The sequence below is a fragment of the Pseudorasbora parva genome, chromosome 10 (assembly GCF_024679245.1).
Source record: "Pseudorasbora parva isolate DD20220531a chromosome 10, ASM2467924v1, whole genome shotgun sequence".
Classification (NCBI taxonomy): domain Eukaryota; kingdom Metazoa; phylum Chordata; class Actinopteri; order Cypriniformes; family Gobionidae; genus Pseudorasbora; species Pseudorasbora parva.
Window position 1 is genome coordinate 26,959,869 of NC_090181.1, and position 20,451 is coordinate 26,980,319.

Consider the following 20,451-nt stretch of genomic DNA (forward strand, 5'->3'; position numbering starts at 1 on the left):
AACATTTCCAAAAAACTGTCAAAGTGGTTGACCAATCACAGCACACTGGTCCAGCAGACCAATCAGGGCACATTGTGCATTTCGGAAGGAGGGGCTTCATGGAGAGATGAACTAAACAGAGTGTCACTGCCAGATTGTGAAGAGAGAGGATGCAATAATACAATAATGTAAAATATGTTTTCGAACATGCAAGCATGAAACGCCATTCGAGTTCACAAACAAAAGCAAGACTTTGTAAAAGGTCTATTTAATACTGTAAGTCCACAACATGCCACTGACACACACGCGCACACACACGAACACAAAAAAACACACTCTGAAGTGACCTGTCAGTCAGCCCATTCCCACAATCCTTCACCTCGGAGGGGAGTGGAGGAAGACTTCTCTCGGTTCCATGCCTTGTTAGATCTATCACCCCTTTAATTAATAGTGTTTTTACGGCAGCGTCTGAACTGTGTCATTTCCATTATTGGAAAACCCAACGCGATTAATGAATAATTTTCATTTTTGATCCATTATATCATGCCAGTTGATCTCTTTTCCGCGCGGCTGAATGATAGCGTCGTTTTCTGCCCCTCGATCAAATTTAATTTGGCCCTCTATTATATTACAGTGTTGCGACTGAAGTGTCAATTTTTGTCAGGCAATTAGAAGCTATAACCTGTGAAGCTAAGTTTGATAGGCATTGTAATTGGATTGTTTCAGCAATAGCTTGAGACGCTTATAGCTCTTTTCCCCTCTCGTTTCCACCCCTTTTCACTCCTTCTGATAGCAACTCTATATGTGTAACTTCAGAACAAACAAAAGATGGTGGTCTAAAGGGGGAAGCTAAGAGTGCTTGCTTGGCAGAAACTCCCCCTCTTTGCTGCTTTCCCGATTTGCATGGATTTGCAGTACGTCTTTTTCTGCTTCTCTGGTAGATGTTTGTCTATTCATCTTGACCCTGCAAGAAAAGCATAGTGCTACATTTAAAGCTCTTGCTGGCAAAATTGTGGCCTTTGTAGGCTGTGACATGAATGTAGAGATTTCTGTAGGAAAGAAAGAAAGTTGGCTGCACACAAAAAATAGCTAACTATGCATCAGTTACTTAAGTGGGCACAATATAAATAAATTAAAAAAAAAAATTATATAAATGAAACAAAACTAACAATTCAATGATTTAATAATCAATAAATCATGGCCATATTTTTGCTAATCTTAATTAGTGATTAGTCATTTTCATTTTATGATAGACCTTTATGGTTGTTTCTTGTCAGACTGTACGAACGTGATCCCTGCTGTAAGCCATGTCACACTGTAGCATCTCAGTTGTCATTTACGTCAGACTGTACGGCAGACAAGATGCGTCAAAAACGGATGTGCACGCAACAAGACTAGTCCTGAGTTCTACATCATCAATCCGTGACACGAGACGTGTTTGTTGAGCAAATGGTTTGTTATTGTCTCACTTATTTCGTCATCAGGATCTGCACTCCTGTTGGTCTTTGATTTGACGGTTTTGTCGTAGGAGAAACCACAGTGCAGGACAGTGTGTCAAACCGGCAGTATTTCGTCAGAGGTAAAATTGGATTGCAATGGTCAGTAAAGGGGTGATGAATTGAGAAATCAACTTTCCCTTGAGCTTTTAATATATAAAAAGTCATGGTAATATAAGAATATACTCTAAGTTTCAGAGCTGAAAAGTTCCTTGTTAGTCAAAGAAAAGCTTTTATAGACACCAGGCTCAGCAAACGGTCCTGTGCTTCATACTTACGTCACTGCGCGATGAAACACCTCTACAGAATGTGTAATTTAGTAGCCCTGCCCACCGACTCATGAAGCTGTTCGGTCGATCACAAGCCAGCAGCAATAAACATGTGGAAGATAGCAAGCAACATATTGTGGAAGAACACAGTCGCTGGATAAGCTTCCTTTGGATCATAATATTAGGAATGTGTGATACTTCATTTATTTTTAATGAAGTACCAGCTCACGTTGGGAAGACATGTTCACTTAATTTCACTGCGGGATCATTTGTAAACAAATCTCGATGCTGGATTTGGATCTGACAGGAATGGTGCAACACACTTATGTGAGTAAAACGTGTTTTATATGTAATAGTATTGCATTGTTATACATTGTTTTGCTTATGTGTTCATGTCTAACAGAGCATACCTTTAGCACGCTGGATTCAGATACGGATGGGCCAGGGCTCGCAAAGCCCGTCAGGCCGATGAATCTCATTATATTTTGTTCTTGTTCTGCTATTCCCTCTCTCGAGTTGACCTCTGAATAGCGGCGTGCGCCAAACGTGTGTGTGTGCGCGGTTCTTGCGGGCTATGTGTAATATAAAAATAATAGTCCAATCAATCGTGAGTCGATGAGAAATAAATAATTGTGTTTGTTTGATAAAGACGTTTACGAGCCCTGTGATCGAGAGAATCATTCTGGTTGCCACTTCTCCCTCAATCTCTCCTATCTCATGTGAACTGACAGGGGAGCTTAAGCTCATTAAATATGCAAATCTTATCCAATCCTAGCCATGGGCATTTACTTCCAAGTCTCTAGTGCATCACGCCCATCAAAACCCAGCCTTTTGGAGAGCGCCTCAAAATCAGTGTAGAAAATAGCCTATTAGTTATGGTATGTTTGAATGTAAAAACCACATGAACATCATTAGTTGACCTCAGACATTGATGAACATGTCAAACTAGCAATCAAAGACTTTAGATTTTGGCCTAGGATCAGAGAAATCGTTAAGGATCCACAAAATTTGTCTCAGAGGTAGGCCTGTTGCGATAGTCAATGAATCGCACAATAAAAAAAATTTGCTCTATAATTTTACTGGCCACGATAATTTCCCTTTGCATGCTTGTTTGTTTTCCTCATCTCTCTCGCTGACTGCGTGCGCATCTCGTCCATTTGGGGAGGTGTTTATACTCGAGGCGCAGACTAGGTGTGGTGTGGTGAGACGTCATGCTCGGCCAGATTCGCCTGGAACTCATGGCTCTTTGGTTGGGCCACACGCAAACGTGCAAAATTTGACGTGCACACAGCCAAGTGAAAGGGTGTCCCGCGTTGCCGTTATTTTTGCCTTTTTTTTGCACTGGTGCGATGCGCACCCTCACGCTCATGCGGACCAGTCGAGTATAAACAAGGCTTAAAGCTAAACCTAAGTTGTAGTTTGATAAATGCAAGTTAATTCTTCAGTACAATCTTTGTGTGCTAAAAAGGCACACAAGTTCCTGTAGAGATAGCAGTACACATTCTCCTTTTTTTGCCAAATAAATGAAAAGCATGTCATCAATGTCTTCTCTCTTGCTGTATCAAAATCTCACCTACCTTTCCTCAGAGATGGGCAATTCAAGTTCAGTTTGTGCATGATTACATGATATAAAGATTTCTGGAGTGTAAGATTAAAAGAAAAAACAACAATAACCATACAGAACTGAAAACTGTGACCCTAAAACCGAACCGTGGGTTTTGTGAACTGTTCCACGCCTGATATCCACCTAAAACACAATCATCCGTTGCAGTTTTCATCCATTTTATTTTTTGTTTTTGGTATTAATTCAAGTGCATTTTTTGTTCATTGCTTTTATTATTTTTGGTTGTTTTGTTCATTTATTGTTGATATTTAAAATGTTTTCGTTTTCAGTGTTAAATAGTCTTTAGAAATAAATGTTTATTGATCTTTGAAAAGGTGTACCTGCATGATTATGCCCTTATCATTATTTTAGATGAAAATGCTCTCAGAACGACAATATTATCGTTTAGCGCAATACTTTCTTGGCCAATTTATCATCCAGCAAAATGTGTTATCGTGACAGGCCTACTCAGAGGTCCAAATCAGAGACAGAATCTTATAGCGTGAACCCGTCTTTAGTCAGGGTAGTGTCATATTTAATTTTTGACAGGAATGAAAATGAGGCTGTGAGGTATAGAATACAGTGTGTTCATTGGATTGTATTGTTGTTTAATAGCATGCCCTATTCATCTTTTTTGTAACCAAAGAAAAAAAATTAGTACAAAAAAACTCAATGAAACGGTTTTAAGTTGCGAGTTGTGAAAATTACATGATTTAGGACCTTTTATACAGTGTGTCTCGGGACTAAAAGGACATGGACTAAAAGTCAATGAAAGTGAAACCAATAATAAACAACCAAATATCCCTGACTCTACCGGTAGACGCAACCTTGCTCCATAATAGAAGAGGAAGTAAGCGAGGGATAGTTGGGGGCTTTGGAGGTGGTCGAGGAGATGGCTCAGCAATGGAGAGAGGAGTTGGTAAAAGGGATGGCAGAAGCAGGTAGATGGTATTGTGGAGGTGACGATAGAAGTGGCCGGATGTTGCCGACCCAAAGGGTAACCAGGGCGATAGCTCACAGCAGAGTGGATGGAGGATGGAGCCATGATAGTGACTTGATGGGCAGGGCAGTAACTAGGGAATTCTGGGCCCCTGAAAAAAACAAGATGTGGGCCCCAAAGTTACTCGTTTAATATACATTACTTAGGCCTATACGATATGCATGAAGGCCCACATCTGGTACCATGCACCTAATAAGGATTTCTTACAAAATAACAAAAGAAAAAGTTCTTATTAGGTGTCCTAATAAAGCGAAAGTAAATCAGGCAGTGAAATGATCTGGGCACGTCACCCCATCACATTGACTCCTTGACTACAGTGCAATAACCTGTCTTGTTAAAGACCATTTTGAATGATTAATCCATTTGTCCCCTCTTTCTTTTTCATGACGTTATTTATCCCCCGATCCCCCCCCCCCAACAGTGTCTGACTACCACTGAAACATCAACTATTCTCATAAGCTTCAGCTGTGATTGTCATGTATATTGTCACCACTTTTCACCTCACTAGCGACGGCCCTATGTATGGGCATCATTCTGGTGATGATTGATGGACAGGAAGCCGCTGGAAGAAGAGCCTGAGGACAAGCTGGTATGACCGAGGGCAGAGGTTACACCTGAGGGAAGGTGGAGCTTGGCGGAGCCAAAGGGGTGGAGGGGTGGCAGTGAACAGCCTGCAAGTCAATGGTTCTAGGGAGCACGGTGAGATTGAGTGGTCGATGCTGGAATCGAGGGAGGAAGGAGCACAGGCACAGGAGCCAGGGCGAGGTGGATCTGAGAACTCTGAGGCTGGAGCTGGAGCCACGGGCTTATACTGCCCAGGAGGGATTAGCTCCTTGCAGGTCCAAGGTATAACCATGCCACTGAGAGAAGGTGACACTGAGGGACCAATGGGGGGCGATGACAATGATAGGTGGTAGCAATGGTTGAAGACTGAGGAGGAACATTGAGAGATGAACAGAATCCAATAAAAAAAAAACAAGTTATCCAAAAGCTGTCTGAAGCGTTGGTGGGAGAGGGAGGCTGGGTGGAGTTAGCACAACTGAAGATGATGATTTACATACAGGTAAGTTCATGGGGTACAAGGGATTCAAATCTCCACTCTTGAAAAGAGTCCGCAGGGTGCAGCCGGTACTCACTTTTAGTGGTGGGAGGGTGGTTGGGGCTCTCTTCCATTCCCTCAAACTCCACGAAGACTCGCACGATGATGGACGGTGTTGCCGGCTCACACCCCTGGTCATCCTCTCTGGGCGGTGGTGGGTGCTGTTCTCTTTTCGTCTGGCTCTGGCTCACAATTCGAGGCTGGCAGAAGCTTCCAGTCTGTTGATCTGCAGAGGTCTATGGATGTTGGTAGTTTACCCTGATCCAATACAACGATTTCAGCATCTTATCGTTGTAAGGGGAACAAACCGCGAGACAGCAAAAATCCACGGTAAAGTCCATGATGTTAAGACTGATGATAAGCTTCGAAGATACATCTAAGTGTAGAGAACAGAAGAAACACAAGTGCTAATGTAACGTAGACCAGACAACTGAGAACTGAAACAGAGTTGCACAACTACTGATGGTAATGGGGTGAACATAGCTGAAACAAATAAAAAATCATTAGTAATCATGACGACAAACTGAGTAGGAAACAAAGGAACACCGGAACCAAGACTGTAAAAAAAAAAAAAAGTCTCCAGTTGATTCTTTTCTAGTGACTGATCACATCTAAATTTTTCGTTTGGCCAAATTGAAATTCTGTGGATTGATGCAATTTAATTCACAGAAGTTGAATTCTGCCAACTGAAAAAATTAGATTTGATCAGTCAAGGTGCAACTGGAGATTTTTTTTTTTTTTTTTTACAGTGAATGAATACCAACTAAAAGTCAAGACTCGTTGAATAAAGTAGATCCTTAGTGAAACAACCTACACTATTTTGAAAATAGCTGAACTTTTAGCTGTCAATCATACCACCATACCACCTCTGATTAATAAAATTTAAACATACAAATAATATTTTTTAATGATCTCAATTAACAGAATTCAGATTAATATATTTTATGTCACAGCATTTTCACTGTGGCTATCTACAAACAATTTATTTCTACCATGCTTTTAGTAGTCTATGTTTATAAGTGCATAATATCGGCACGCATGTCAGACGTGCGTTATTAGCAAGTTAGAGAGCTAACTGAGGTGCAAAGTCATGTTAGATGAGCTACTTAAAACCTTCACCTCTGTCGAGTATTCTGCCGTTTAGTGAACAACAGGGCCTTTTTCAGTCAGAGGGTAAATTAGGCCTCTCATAACGGCCTATTTTTTTGTCTCCTTTTCTTTCCCATCATGACAAGAACTGTGACACTGAGTGTATTGGCCAAATTAATGAGCACTTCTTAGAATGGTTCAGGAGCACATTAAAACTCTCTTAAAATGATTTTAGCCACACTTCTGTTCTGTAATGTGCTTAGCAGAGAGACTTGAGACTCTGTCAAGGTATTACAATTTTTTTCTTGTTTTTTGTGTGGACTTGGCTATAACAGAGACACTTCCTCAGTAGGAGCATTCGAATCAGAATGACAAATGCTTTGTGATTTGCCCTTTCAGCTGGAAATGCAGGTGTCTTTGTTAGAAATGCATGGCGGTCAGAAAAGCTGCTCCTACATGTAATTACCAAAAGATTTTTGGCAAACGCACCAAATGATTTTTTCCGTGCTTTCCCCAGGAGTCCCAGTAAACACTTTCCCCTTCCTTCACAGTAGGAGAAGTAAAATTATACATTTGGTAGAATGAATCTGAGATTTGTTTTGTTTTCATAAAACTCCTAAGTTTTAGCTAAGTGATGTCACTTTACGTAGTTTATTTCTGTCGACTTTGTTACTGTTAGTTAATCTATAGCTTTTTCTTTTCCCCAGCAGCACTGGAGGCTTTACTGTAGTTGATATGTCTCTATAGACAGTCATTATTATTCATGCTTTGGCTCATAGAGACATTTGACTATCAGACAGGCCTGGATTAACATGTGGCTTTTTAGCACCTGGAGCAGCAATGCTCTTCAAGGAGGAGCAGGCATTTGAAGGTGCTCAAAGAGCATCAGGAGAGGGGGTGGAAACCGGTATGATTGTTTGTGCTAGATCTCCCCAAACCACCCCCCTCCCTCCCCCTTGCTCCTCGGAGCACCGGTCCCGTCGCTCCTGGCAACACCCCGGGTGACATGGGCACTGCCGATGCCTCCTGGGAGAGACTGTGTCACCTCTCAGTGAGGCATCAGGCTTTTGTTTCATGTTCAACCAGGGTAGGATAATAAACGCATGCACATTGAAAGTGAAAATAAGAGAATTAAAAAAACAAAATGTGGTTAGGCAGTTGTTCACAAAAAAAATAATAATAAAAAAATTATGAGGTTAAAGGTCATTATCAAGTGTGTTTAAATACAAACTCTAGGAAATCACGCTTGTATAATTTCTGCAAATATATTGCCTGTTAATTTAATTATCATGTTTTTTAACTTTAATTAGTAATTTGCAAAGAAAAAAGCATGCATTAATTTATTTAATGTGATTTTATTTAAGTGATACCTCATTTGGCAAAATGTGGTGAGACAGTTCACTAAAAAATATATAAAATAAAAATAATAAAGAGTTTAAAGGGTCATTGTTAGTCAAACTCCAGGAAATTCCACTTTTCTAGTATAATTTCAGCAAATACATTGACCGTTTATTAAATGATCATGTTTTTTCACTTTAACCATTCATTTGCAAAGAAAAAAATCTTTCATTTCGTGTGATTTTATTTAAGTGATACTTTATTTGGAAAGCAAGAGTTGTGAACAAAAAAATTATAGAGTTTAAAGTTCATTATCAAATGAGTGAATCATGCTTTAGTTGTATGACATATATATGAAACAAGGATTAAATAATAATAGATTAAAACTATATATTATATATATATATATATATATATATATATATATATATATATATATATATATATATATATATATATATATATATATATATATATAGTTTTAATCCATGATTGTTTCTTCTGTTAAAGGTCATTATCAGATGTGTTTAAAACATAAAGGAAATCGTGTATTTTTTGTAGAATTTGCATGTTCTGTTATAAACATGTTTCTTCACTTAAACCAGTAATATGCAAACACACTAAAAAATGCATTAATTTACTTCAAGTGAGGCTTTAATTGCCAAAGTGTATGTGTTTATGTAACACACACACACACACACACACACACACACACACACACACACACACACACACACACACACACACACACACACACACACACTATATATCTACCTGGCATCAGTCAGACAGGAAATGCCTGCCTTTCTGTGTGCACCTTTTTTGTGCCAGTGGAGGGCAGAATTACATTTCTGAAATTCAATCCGGCAAAGTTGATTAAAATGCAATGAGAACAGCTCTCCTGCTAATGTTGTTGATATCGAGTATAGTTCTTCCACTTTTCCTAAAGGATACACAGCCGTAAAAGGCAATAATTCCAGTCGCTCAGATTAAAATACACACCAAGGGCATGCTGATGAGACTGAAGACTCTAACCATTCGCCGTGTCGTGCATATAGCTTTAAAAGGGAGGATTTGTCTCACATTTAACACATTTAACTGTATAAGTCAATGATAACTCGCTTAACGCAACTTTGTGTCTTAATTATACGCGATAACGTGAGAGAGGAGATCCCGGTGCCGACATCTCTGACCCCAGAGCATCTCTTTCCAATGCCGCTCGATGATTTGTTTTTATTTCAGCATTTATCATATACTGACAGATAAGCTCAAGACCCAGATCAGTTTGAATCAAAGCGAATCGGAGACTTCTACAGAGCCGTAAATGTCTTTAATGATCCCCAGGCAGCGGAGCAGAGAGGCAGAGTCTGTTTGAGTGGCGTTAAAGGGAGAGATCTGGGCCTCCCCTCAGCGTCTAACCTACTGGCACTTAAGAGGCATGTTGCATTATGCCGCCCTGCATTTGCCACTTGGATCAACCAAATTATCTGACAGAAAAGAGGGAAGGTTCAAAATTGAAATTTCAGCTCCATTTATTTAAACACGGCAAACCACTTTGTGTATATTCAACTTGTGCCGGTGACATCACTGTAACACTGGCCCGGCCGGGTGTTTGATGGGCGCCTTGAAAACAAACGGCGGCAGAGATCGGGTTGCATGATAATAAATAGAATATGCCAATCAAATTAGAGGTGTGTGTCAGTTCGGAGTGTGTGGAGAGCCAGGTACCACTGGTTCAAGCTGAGCGTATCAATAGCTCATTTTAAAGGTCGCTGGCCTCATTTGTGTATATTTGGTACCGTATGACTTTTGAATCTTAATGAGGACGGCATTTCTGGAGATTGTTGGGTAAACGTTATGAACACTGAGAACACATACTGTATGTTTATGCAAATTTAGGCAGGATGCAGTGATGGACCTTGGTATCCAGACACTAAAGATTTATCAGTCCATGAAATATAAGGAGTCAAAGTTAGAATATGTTTTGGTAAGAAACTCTAACCAGGCTATTAAAAAGGTATGCTCTCAACAAAATTGGCCAATTTGTTTATTTTTTAAAAGTCCATTTCATTTAGAATTTTGTTGAATGATTTTTGAATTAAAAAAAATGGTCATTTATGGTATGAAAATATTTTTTATGACCAAAGATTAATAAAATTACTTAATTTTAAGTTTTAATCACCATCTTGTATCCTATTTGTGGAAATGGCATGCCATGTGGTTTGTGATTGGTCTACAACTTATAACTCAAAAAAACCCTGAGCTATAATAACCTTTATTTAATATGTTAAATATCCGCTATTATAAATCTTAAATTAATAAAAAGTGAAATAGTAGCATATTGACGCTTGAGAACATATTCAATTAGCCCCTCTGTATTATATATTCTCGCATACGATTGCGCTGAGGCTTGTTAAATTGAGATTAATTTAAAATTCACACTTACAGTGTGATCACAGATCAGAGTCTTGTTTTAATTTTCTTACTCTTGGTTACTTCACTGGAGACTTAACAGAGGAGCTCGGGTTTTCTCAGCATTCTAAATAGACTCATGCCGACTGACTGAACAGCATTTCCTCTCCCCAACCCCTTAAAACAGAAGAAAAAAAATCTGTTCAGTCTGCACAGACCTCCATCATATCAAATTATCAGGCTGCACAAAAGTTTACAGTTCACGGTAGGGTGATGCATTTGATAGGTTTTCTTTTTTTTCTTCCTGTGGCCGTATGATTTTTAGTTTTTTTTAGTTTTTGTATCATTATTTTGTATGGACATTCTGTATCTCATATCTTTTTTTTTCTCCCCTTGTTTATCCTTGTTCATACATGATCGCTGCTCTTTTGCTTGCACAAAAATATTTCGGAGACGGTGCAATCAGTCTTTCTTTGGCAGACATTTCTGAATGGAACTGTGTTGATGCTGTTGGTAAATTTGATCTTTGAATTGCTCCTTCACAGAAGCAACCAAACATGGCACACTTTTATGACATCAGCAGAAGTATGTTCATCTTTCTTTGTGAATTATTACAAGTCTCTTCTTCATTCTGCAAAAGAAGGTGTCTGGCGCGTCAGAGTGATGCATGGTTTACTCATGTAAATGTGATCTTACTCGCTGTGGCACGATGACTGATCTCCAGTGCATTCCAGAAAAACAACGGCAGCTCTCGTTAGAAATGCGTTAAGTACACAGATGTAGCCTTTTGCCAAAGGAGACGGAGAGGACCTGAGCGGAGCGGGAAAGATGAAATTCAAATACAACGTACGAATGAGACGTTTTTGAGTGCAAAGGATCTGGCCTAGAGTATGAATTTCTATGTGTGCTCAGTGTCATTTTATCCCCAAAAGTAAAAGTTCTGTCACTCACCGTCAGATATGATCCGACTTTCTTTCGGCTGTGGAAAACCAAAGAAGTTAAGCAAAATGTCCAAGCTTTTCTTTCGGAAAAATTACATAAAGCACCGTAATCTAACTTTTCACATTCCCTGATGTCATGAATAAAACCTATATGTGACCCTGGACCACAAAACCAGTCATAAGTGAATGGGTCAATATTATAGATTTTTCTTTTATGCAAAAAATATTTAGGATATTAAGTGAAGACAATGTTCCATGGAGATATTTAGCTAATTTCCTTCTGTAAATAAATAAAAAAAATGTATTAGCAGAAGTATATGCATTGCTAAGGACTTCATTTGGACAACTTTAAAGGAGATTTTCTCAATATTTCGATTTTTGTGCACCCAGATTTGTAAATAGTTGTATCTCAAAAATTATCCTATCCTAACAAACCATGCATATATCAGAGCAGCTTGGATGTTCTAACATCTTTTGTTTTCCATAGAAGACAAGCAGTGAGTAAAGGATGATAAATTATCTATTTTTTTAATTTACCTACTGTATTATTTTTGATATACAAATTTATTTCAATTATCAACAATCAAAACTTTTGCTGAAAAGCATAACCCTGTACATTGCTTCTGACCTCTGATTGTTCATACCTTTTTGCCCCCACAAAAAAAACAAAAAAACAAAAAAAAACTACAGGGCATTTATCCTAAAATTAAGGATTTAAATATGATCTTACCAAGACATTGTTGGGAGCTATAGAGTGTAAACTGATATGTATATACATTGTATGCAAGTAGTAGGCTATACTTTTTCAATAAAAAGTATAGATGCAATAATTTATATTACAAGCTATCATAATTTCAGCTTACATTGCACATTTTGCTCTGATTTTGGCCTGAGGTACCCCACCACCCCCTATTTTTCAATTGTGTATATATAAGCAATAAAAGCATGATGTATCAAATACTCAACAAAAAATATATTTTTTTAAATATTTTGTCTAAAGGTTCAATAATCTCTTCCATGAATTTTTTTTTTTTTTTACTTAGTTATGTCAAGCTTTACAGGGTTAAGTTAAAGAACTAATGTTCATGTAATATCTCGTAGTCGCCATTCAAATCTGCGCCGCTTCCATAATCAAAATTTCAACAATTACTTTTTGCATTTTCTCCAGGCTTTTAAAGTTCACACAGGCGCCAGTGATAATTGGCAGGGTTATAGCTAGAGCAAGAAATTCAGACGCGCAAAGCAAAGTTTTCTGCTTCACTCCGAGCAGCACATATTCTGTGGGGAAGAGCACTTTCCTAAGCGACACCTTGCGCTATCATAGATGGCTTTGGCACTTTAGAGCGCTTGATATGCAGCGGCATCCTGCAATCTATGGCATAGTGGAGATGGGAAAGGGATGGAAGTGGGGGTGAGGTTGGTCCCAAGAGAGGCACCACTTCCCCTTGTTTATGGGGCATCCTAATTGGGACACCGTTGTCAGACAGTCTGATGTGACTTCTAAGGCGCTGTTTCCCTGAGAAGTATGCGTTTGTGTGTTTGCTTATGTGCACATGGTGTTCAAACTCTGCTGCCTGCCCTGTGGCTTCCTCTGCTGTTTCCTGCCTGAGCGGCCCAGGCTGCCTGGGCTGGCTCCCCCTCCGAACGCGTCTCCGACGCCGCATGAACGTGGAGGTGCGCCCACCTGTGCTCAGCCCGGCGTAAACCCGCAGGTTCGGAGCGCTGGATGGCAGGAACTTCCCGCTGCCACCCCCCCGTTCTTACTCCGCTGCTTCCAGCTGAGGAAGAGTGGGTGAGAGCACCGCCAAACTTTACCTGCTACACCACATTCGTATTTATAGCTTGCGTGTGTGTGTGTGTGTTCTTTGCACTACCTGCTTACCAACTGACAGCGATTTTTATCTTGTTCTAGTGCCTAGCAGTGACACAGATACTGTACACACAATATCCCGGCAACATTCAAAGAGGCAAAAGTACATAAACATTCATAAATAGGTCATCTGAGCTTTTTATTTTTTTTATTTTTATATATATATATATATATATATATATATATATATATATATATATATATATATATATATATATATAATATTATATATATATATATATTATATTATTATATATTGCTGCATATGTATTATTTGGATACATTTTTTGTTTTTGTTGATGTAGAGGGTTAATATTAATATTTCATAAAATACATTTGAAACTCTTTAAAAGCTCTACTAAAAAGGTACTTGTATTATTGTAAATATTGTTTTTATTTGCAATTAGGTGTTCATTTTAGGTGTTAATTTAATAATAATAAAACCTTTTTCTTTAACAGTTTTCAAAGTTGAACAAGGACAGGAGTTTGCACACATAACAGTAAAACAATTCTCATACAAAAATAATAATAAGAATTAGAGGCCAAATACAGGGAGAACTTTTTCGATTTACATTGTCAGATCAGTATCGTAACATATCTGAATATCTGATTCTATTTATATTATTAGCTTTGTGGTATAACACTTTTTATACATGCAATGCAGCTCAAAGGGATTTATTGGTTTAACAGAAAAGGAAAGGCATAAATAAATAAAATATTAAATATTCAGGTGTGATTAAATTATTAAAAAAAACAAAAAAAACATATATCATGGCCGCTGACCTGTACGTAAATTCTTTAATGTATTTTCCTACCATCAAAGCAATTCAACTTTGTGTGCCACCTTCGTGTTTTTTGCAAGTTCTGGCAACTACAGCAAATGCACGTCACCAAACCACATTTACCAAAAGCTTGCACAAAATGAGTAGAGTCTTTCAGACAGGATGTGTATTTGCATTCAATTATAGCTGGATGGCGCTCGACTAAATGGAACAGAATCAAAATGGTCTCTGTGTTTTTCAAAGTGGACAACCATGTCTTAAAACACGACGCTAATGGCGTGAGATGCTAAAAAAAAATTAGCAAGACAACGAATGACAAAAGATGATAGGAAAAAAAGGGCAGAAAGAATTCGAGTCCATGCTAAATGAATAATTAAAAAACACTCGATTACTTAATTGTCTGCCACAATATCGTTAACTGATTTTCATATTGATACATGCAGTTAATTGTGATTTAACTACATTAATTGTCATATCAAGTAATTAATTACATTAAAAGTTTGAATCAACCGACAGCCCTAGTTGTAAGGGAACATGTTTAGTTTTGAAGATAACTTTGAGAACTGGGCGCAAATCGGAAAGACAAAACACAAACAAAAACAAAGGCAGAAATAAACTCCATTTGGCAGTTGGAAATCAAACAGCTGTGAGAATAGACTGTGTGTGAGAGAAAAATAGGGGTCCACTCTGGGGGTGAAAATGCACCAGTTAACATCCTGTAAACAAGGCCAACAAAGGCGAGATTTGAATAATAGTGCAGAACAGTACATGGAGGTTACCAATTATTTTTGCATAAGCAGTTTGAGATATCTCTCTCTCCCTCCCTCTCTCCCTCTGTGTTTAGCATTAAACATCTCTTTCTCCATTCTCTGCTCCTCAAACAGAAATCTTTGAGCACGGCGTAAAGCTTTGTTTTCTGCGATTTGATGGCATTGCAATCCCAGTTGCTTTAAATAATTCATCACGTGTGGATTTGCTTTAAAATAAATTAGATTTTCTTTGAGAACCCGACTCTAAAATACTTCTCATCTAAATAAAGTGCTATGATAATTGTGACTTTGAAAGTTTTCTTTTTTGCAAAGATCAGTTGAATGTAGTAGATATAAATGTATCAATACTGTATTTTTTTAACATTATAAATCACTTTGTGAACGGTACACATGGAAAAAAAAGAGAAAAAATAAATCACACATTTTATGAAAACATTAACTTTGAGGAAATTTCTGTATATTTCTTGTAATGACTGTATATTTCAGTATATTAAGATGCTACCACTTGACTTATGGATTAAAGACATTTCTTCAGTTTATAAAAAACAGACTCACTTTTAATTGACAGTTAATTGAACTGACCGAGTAAAACACCAACCATAATCAATGGTAACATCTTTAGCATATATTTATAGCTCATGTAGGAAGAGTTGAAGTGAATGTGTTCCTTGACACTAAATTGCTACTTCAAAAACAGGTATAAAAAACTGAAACTGTTGTTGCCATGAAAATCTGTTAACTGAAATCTTGCTGGGTCAAGTCAGTGCAAGTAAAATTCTTGTATATCAGAAGTACTTAACAGGAAGTGCTTTCTGATTCTGAGAACAGTGTTTGTACGTTTATCCGCCGCCTCTCCGTACTGCACACATCACGCCGAAACCCGTCTTAAGTTGTACACCTCCTGTCTCTGGAGTCATAGTTCACCGCGAAAACTCTCCACTTCATTTTGGTGACTCTATTAAGCTAAATTTTGCAAGGCGTGTATCCTTTATTCATAGTGGTCTCAGAAACCACAAGGGTTTCACACTCATGCATAGTTAACTGTTAATGCAAAATGCTTGTATCAAACAGCGCCGATCATTGTCTCACGAAAACCCCAAAGAATCACGCGATCAAACCCCAGGCTACTGCTTGTCAAAAACCTTCTATTTAAGCACCGAACCAAAATAAACCAGCAGTTTACTTCTTTCTCACAGGTCGGACGGGGGAAAATGAAGTTTTACTTCTGTAGAGAAAAAAAAACAGCAGGAATGCTTTTTTTCCCTCTCTCTTCGGTTCATATAATGACCAACAGCTGTTACACCTGCCACAGTGAAAAAAAATAAATTAATATACATAAACATTGATTTGGTCTACAAGCATAATTTTAATGAACATCTCGAAGGGAATGGAAAAAAAGAATTGCACTTTAAATGTTTTCATTAAAAAAAGTCTTATACTTTTTGGTTGGTGATTTTATCACAAAGCAAAGAATTAAAAACAAAAAACTGCTCGAGATATATCAATTATATATAGGCAAGCCAGATTCCTAATACAACGGTTTCTTGAATTTTGATACTGATCATTCGCTGAACGCCCATGGCGAATAAAAAAATAAATCAGGCCTGCTTATTTTCTAAACAATATGCTCACTGCAACATGTTTCCAAGGAAAGGCTACCAAGAAGTGAACTAAAGTGTGAAGAGCATTATTTTGAAAGAGTAATAAGAGAGAAGTGTTTTGTGCTCGCTTTATTTTTATCTTGCTCGGGAGCTGCGAGAGGAAATGACAGATTGAAGGATTCGGTGGGCGTCTGGTTTTTCGCTCGAGTGTCCTGTGTGTAGTTAACACATGCCCACCGTCGCTCCTCACAGAACACCAAATGCCAAACGACTCACTGCTCGAAACGTCCAATAACAACCTGCAAGAAATGTGTCCAAATACGCTCGTTTTTATTTCCTAATTACACACTACTTTATGTTCGCTTCACTTAACTTTCTACCATTAGAAATTGAATACATAACGCGGTTTCATTTTTAATAAATGGCCAGGTCACATCAACAAGTACTAGTAAACAAACAAACACCAACAACCCCCCCCCAAAATAGCACCCTGGGAGGGGGAAATAAAAACCTTGGAGGGACGATGGGGGAAATCCTCCAGTAACAATGGACAATTAAAATCTTATTCCTGAGTTGAGAAATTAAATTTAATGAATGTAGAGCTCTGCAACAACAGATGGTCGTCTTATACAAAATACAAAGATAGATTCCTTGTTTGAAGACCGCCTGATCAAATGCCAGTGGTTATCAATTAGGAGCAGAGTGATGGTTAGTGAGCGGGAACATAAAACACTGTGTCTCCCCCTCCACACACACCCTCTCTACCTTTACACACACAAACACAAACACTGTCTTCAAATCATATTTTATAGCACTATCTTGCCTGAGAGAATAAATGTTAAATTGTCCTGTACCCGCAATTGCTTTATACGCAATGCAAGATTTTATTACACAACTTTACTTGTGTGTTGCAGACACTGAACTCCACTTCACCGGGTCACAAAGTCGCAGGGAAGAGAAATTAAACGCGCTGCATGCTTTCCATATAGAAATTAAATGCCTTCCACACACACACACATACACACACACACACACGTTTGTTTTTGTGAAATGCAGGGACATTCCATAGGCGTAATGATTTTTATACCATTCAAAACGTATTTTCTATCCCCTTACACTGCCCCTGCCCCTAAACCTACCCATCACAGGAAACATTCTGAATTTTTACTTTATCAAAAAATAAATTAATAAATAACTCATCAAAACAGCAAAGACATTTTGTATTTATAAGCCTTTTGAAAAGTGGGGACATGGGTAATGTCCTCATATTTCACCCTCTCCTTGTAATACCTGTGTCATTATACACATTTGTGTCCTGATATTTCACTCACATTTTTGTCCTGATATGTAACACACACACACACACACACACACACACACACACACACACACACACACACACACACACACACACACACACACACACACACACACACACACACACAAATACATATGCTTTCCAATTTATTTATACAGTTCGCTTAGTTCTGCAAATCCATCAGGTGTGCTAAACTAAAAACTAGATGGATTACAAATTTTATCCATTATATCTGAGATAATTTGTTTATCAAAAAGGAAGAAAAAATACTCGAGTGATTGAATATGTAAATGAACAAATGAGAGAATGAATGCAGAAGGAAATGACCACAGTCATCTTCATATTTGCATTATGAATCTCAGGCTCCATAAATAGTAATGGAGTGTGGTAATATATACTGCAGCCCAACTGGAGAGAGCAATTAAGAGGCTGCTCAGATTTAGTGGAAACGAAGCTCCTTGCAAAAGCCAGGGAGGTAATTGTGAGACAGCCTTGATTGTTTTGTAAGAAGATGCTTTCCCTTTAACTTTTTAAACACTCCGGCATCTAGAGAGACTCTGTTTTAATGGAAATAAGTGAGTCTGGAAAAAAAGGTCTAAGTTTTTCTCATTTATTTACTTCCCTAAATGCATTCTTAATCATATAAAAATTAAGGAAATAAGAATAATTAAAAAATGGAAAATTTTAGCACTTTCGGGAACGGCGAGGTCCTCGCGTCATTCTGCTTCAAAGAAAAAAGATAAATGATGATGCCATTAAAAAGTGAACTAATTAAGGAAGGCTTCTTTTAAGAACTCATTAACTGCAACCTCATTTACATAATGATGCATATTAATTAAGTTTTAATGAATCTGAATTTCCACCAAGCCGCTTTTCTTTGGCTGTGGAACAAATTGAACAAATTATTTAAAAGTGTTCTTGAGTCTACTTTTCACACCAAAGGGGAGAGAATGCAATCATTTGTAGAAAATCATATTTTTTTAGGCAGGCCCATCTGTTAATTTTTTTTTTTTTTTTAAAGATTTTTTTTATGTAATCATTTACCATTTTTTTTCTAAACCTGAGAGATTCGTTGCATTTCCACACAAATCATAAGGTTTGTGATCAAGAGTAAAAACACTGGAAAATGAATCTAAAGAAAATTAAAAAATAATAACAATGATCATCTATAGCGCGTCCACACAGTCAACAAGTAACGGCAGAGAGTGCCTTTATTTTTCTCCTACAAAGGATGATACTTTACAGGAGCTACTTAATAAAAATGAACACGTGCAATATTATAAATGTAATTTTATTAAAAAAAATAATATTACAAAAAGTTGAAGACATCATAAGGGGTTACCTTAAAGACCTCTACAGGACTTTTGTTGCTATCTGTTGCTGCCGTGGTGATACTGGAACAAGAGAATGCATGTTTAACAGCACCAGCTGCCGCAATTTCAGGTGTTATTGTGGTGTGTGTGAGACTTAACACATGTGCTGCACAAACATCCGTATCATCTCCTTCCTTTCTGCATGCAAAGCTCTCTCTCTCTCTCTCATCCTCTCTCTCTTTAACACTTAACGCTGCAACGCTACTAACATAAATCTGGGAATAAGCACAGCCCGTGGGACTGACAGTGCACAAAGTTTGGCGTTTTAGCCTTTTTTTATTTTGTGGGAGGGAGTGGAGGTGAGAGGAAGAAAGAGAGGGAGAGAGAAAAAAAGCTGATGAAAGCCGTTGCATGATGCTTAATGCAAAACTCACTTGCGCCAAATGGAGCGACGGTGCCTCTCTCTCCCCTCCATCTCCCAGATGCTGAGCTCCGGATGTGTCTCTGAGGTTAACCTGACACAAGCGACAGCTCCCCTCCCCGTCTGCCTGCCTCGCGCAGCCCCCTCTCGCTCCTTCATCCGTTTCTGGCGCTTTAAAGGAATCACCTTTCTGTGGCGGTAGGATGCCGGGGGTTCTTCTGACAGTGAGCACCTTCCTCAGGGGAGGTCAGGAGTCAGGGATTCAGATGAGGCAAGCTGGCGATGCAGTGTAACTGAAAATGGAAAGCAGATGTTAGTTAATTAGGGAAAATGTGACTGACAAGACTTGAGCGGCAAGGTACACGAGCTAGCCGGCACCGAGCAGCTGTTGTTGCCGACTTCATTGTCAGTCTCGTACACAAGTCACAACATCCCCACGGCGAAACACGGCCGCGTACGCAGACAATTATCAAAATAGAATTAAGCTTGATTTAATCATACCCATCTCTCCTTTGAGTTCTCGGCCATCGTCGGCCAGCCGCACGTTTTTCTCGCCTCCCTGTTTTCTCCCGGTTCATCATCTGGATTTATTCCGTCGCCGCGGTGCACCCAGGGCTGTGACTCCGCCGAGACTTGTGCTGAGAGGGTGGAGAGACAATAGACGGGGGGAAAAATTGCAGACAAAATAAAACATTCTTAATGAGCCACACGGAGTAATCTTTCACTTCTCTCTTCTGCGGTAGGAGGACTTAGCGGCGGGCGCTGAGATTTTTGGTGAAGCGTTTCAGCAAAGAGAGAGCGAAGAGGTGCAGAGCTCATCTCTTTGATTGTCATAGATCCTTGGATGGAAAAACAGATTAAAATGTATTAAATGTGACACTGAGGAAATCACAAATCACATATTGATAGATCAGGCTCCCAACTTCTGTGTGTACACATACAGTGGCTCCAAGATGTATTTAGCCAAAAATGTAAATCGTCATCATTTAGCCTACTCATCAGAACAATTAGTCAATGGGGTCAAGTGTCGCTTTAGACTTTTATTGTATGGACCAAAACAATTTCTTCAAAATGTCTTCTTCTGTCTCTCACAGCATTAAACAAAGACATGAGAATGAGAAAAGGATGACTTTTGATTTTAGTGTGGACA

General features: G+C 38.5%; 2 long non-coding RNA genes across 4 annotated transcripts in view; one reads left to right on the forward strand and one right to left on the reverse strand.

Moving 5' to 3' along the window:
• The window catches only part of LOC137091365 (uncharacterized), a 172,510-nt gene that overhangs the window by 18,238 nt on the left and 133,821 nt on the right, over positions 1-20,451 (forward strand). The gene's annotated exons all lie outside the window — the stretch shown is intronic.
• LOC137091364 (uncharacterized) lies at positions 265-20,225 on the reverse strand. 3 transcript variants are annotated; one of them, XR_010908074.1, is made up of 4 exons: positions 19,803-20,225; positions 19,315-19,594; positions 4,848-5,822; positions 265-943 (listed from the first exon to the last, which is right to left on the reverse strand). It is a non-coding gene; the product is annotated as an uncharacterized lncRNA (long non-coding RNA). The 3 variants fall into 3 exon arrangements; XR_010908075.1 differs by lacking the exon at positions 265-943 and adding an exon at positions 18,910-18,961 and having other exon boundaries at positions 4,786-5,822; XR_010908073.1 differs by lacking the exon at positions 265-943 and having other exon boundaries at positions 4,787-5,822.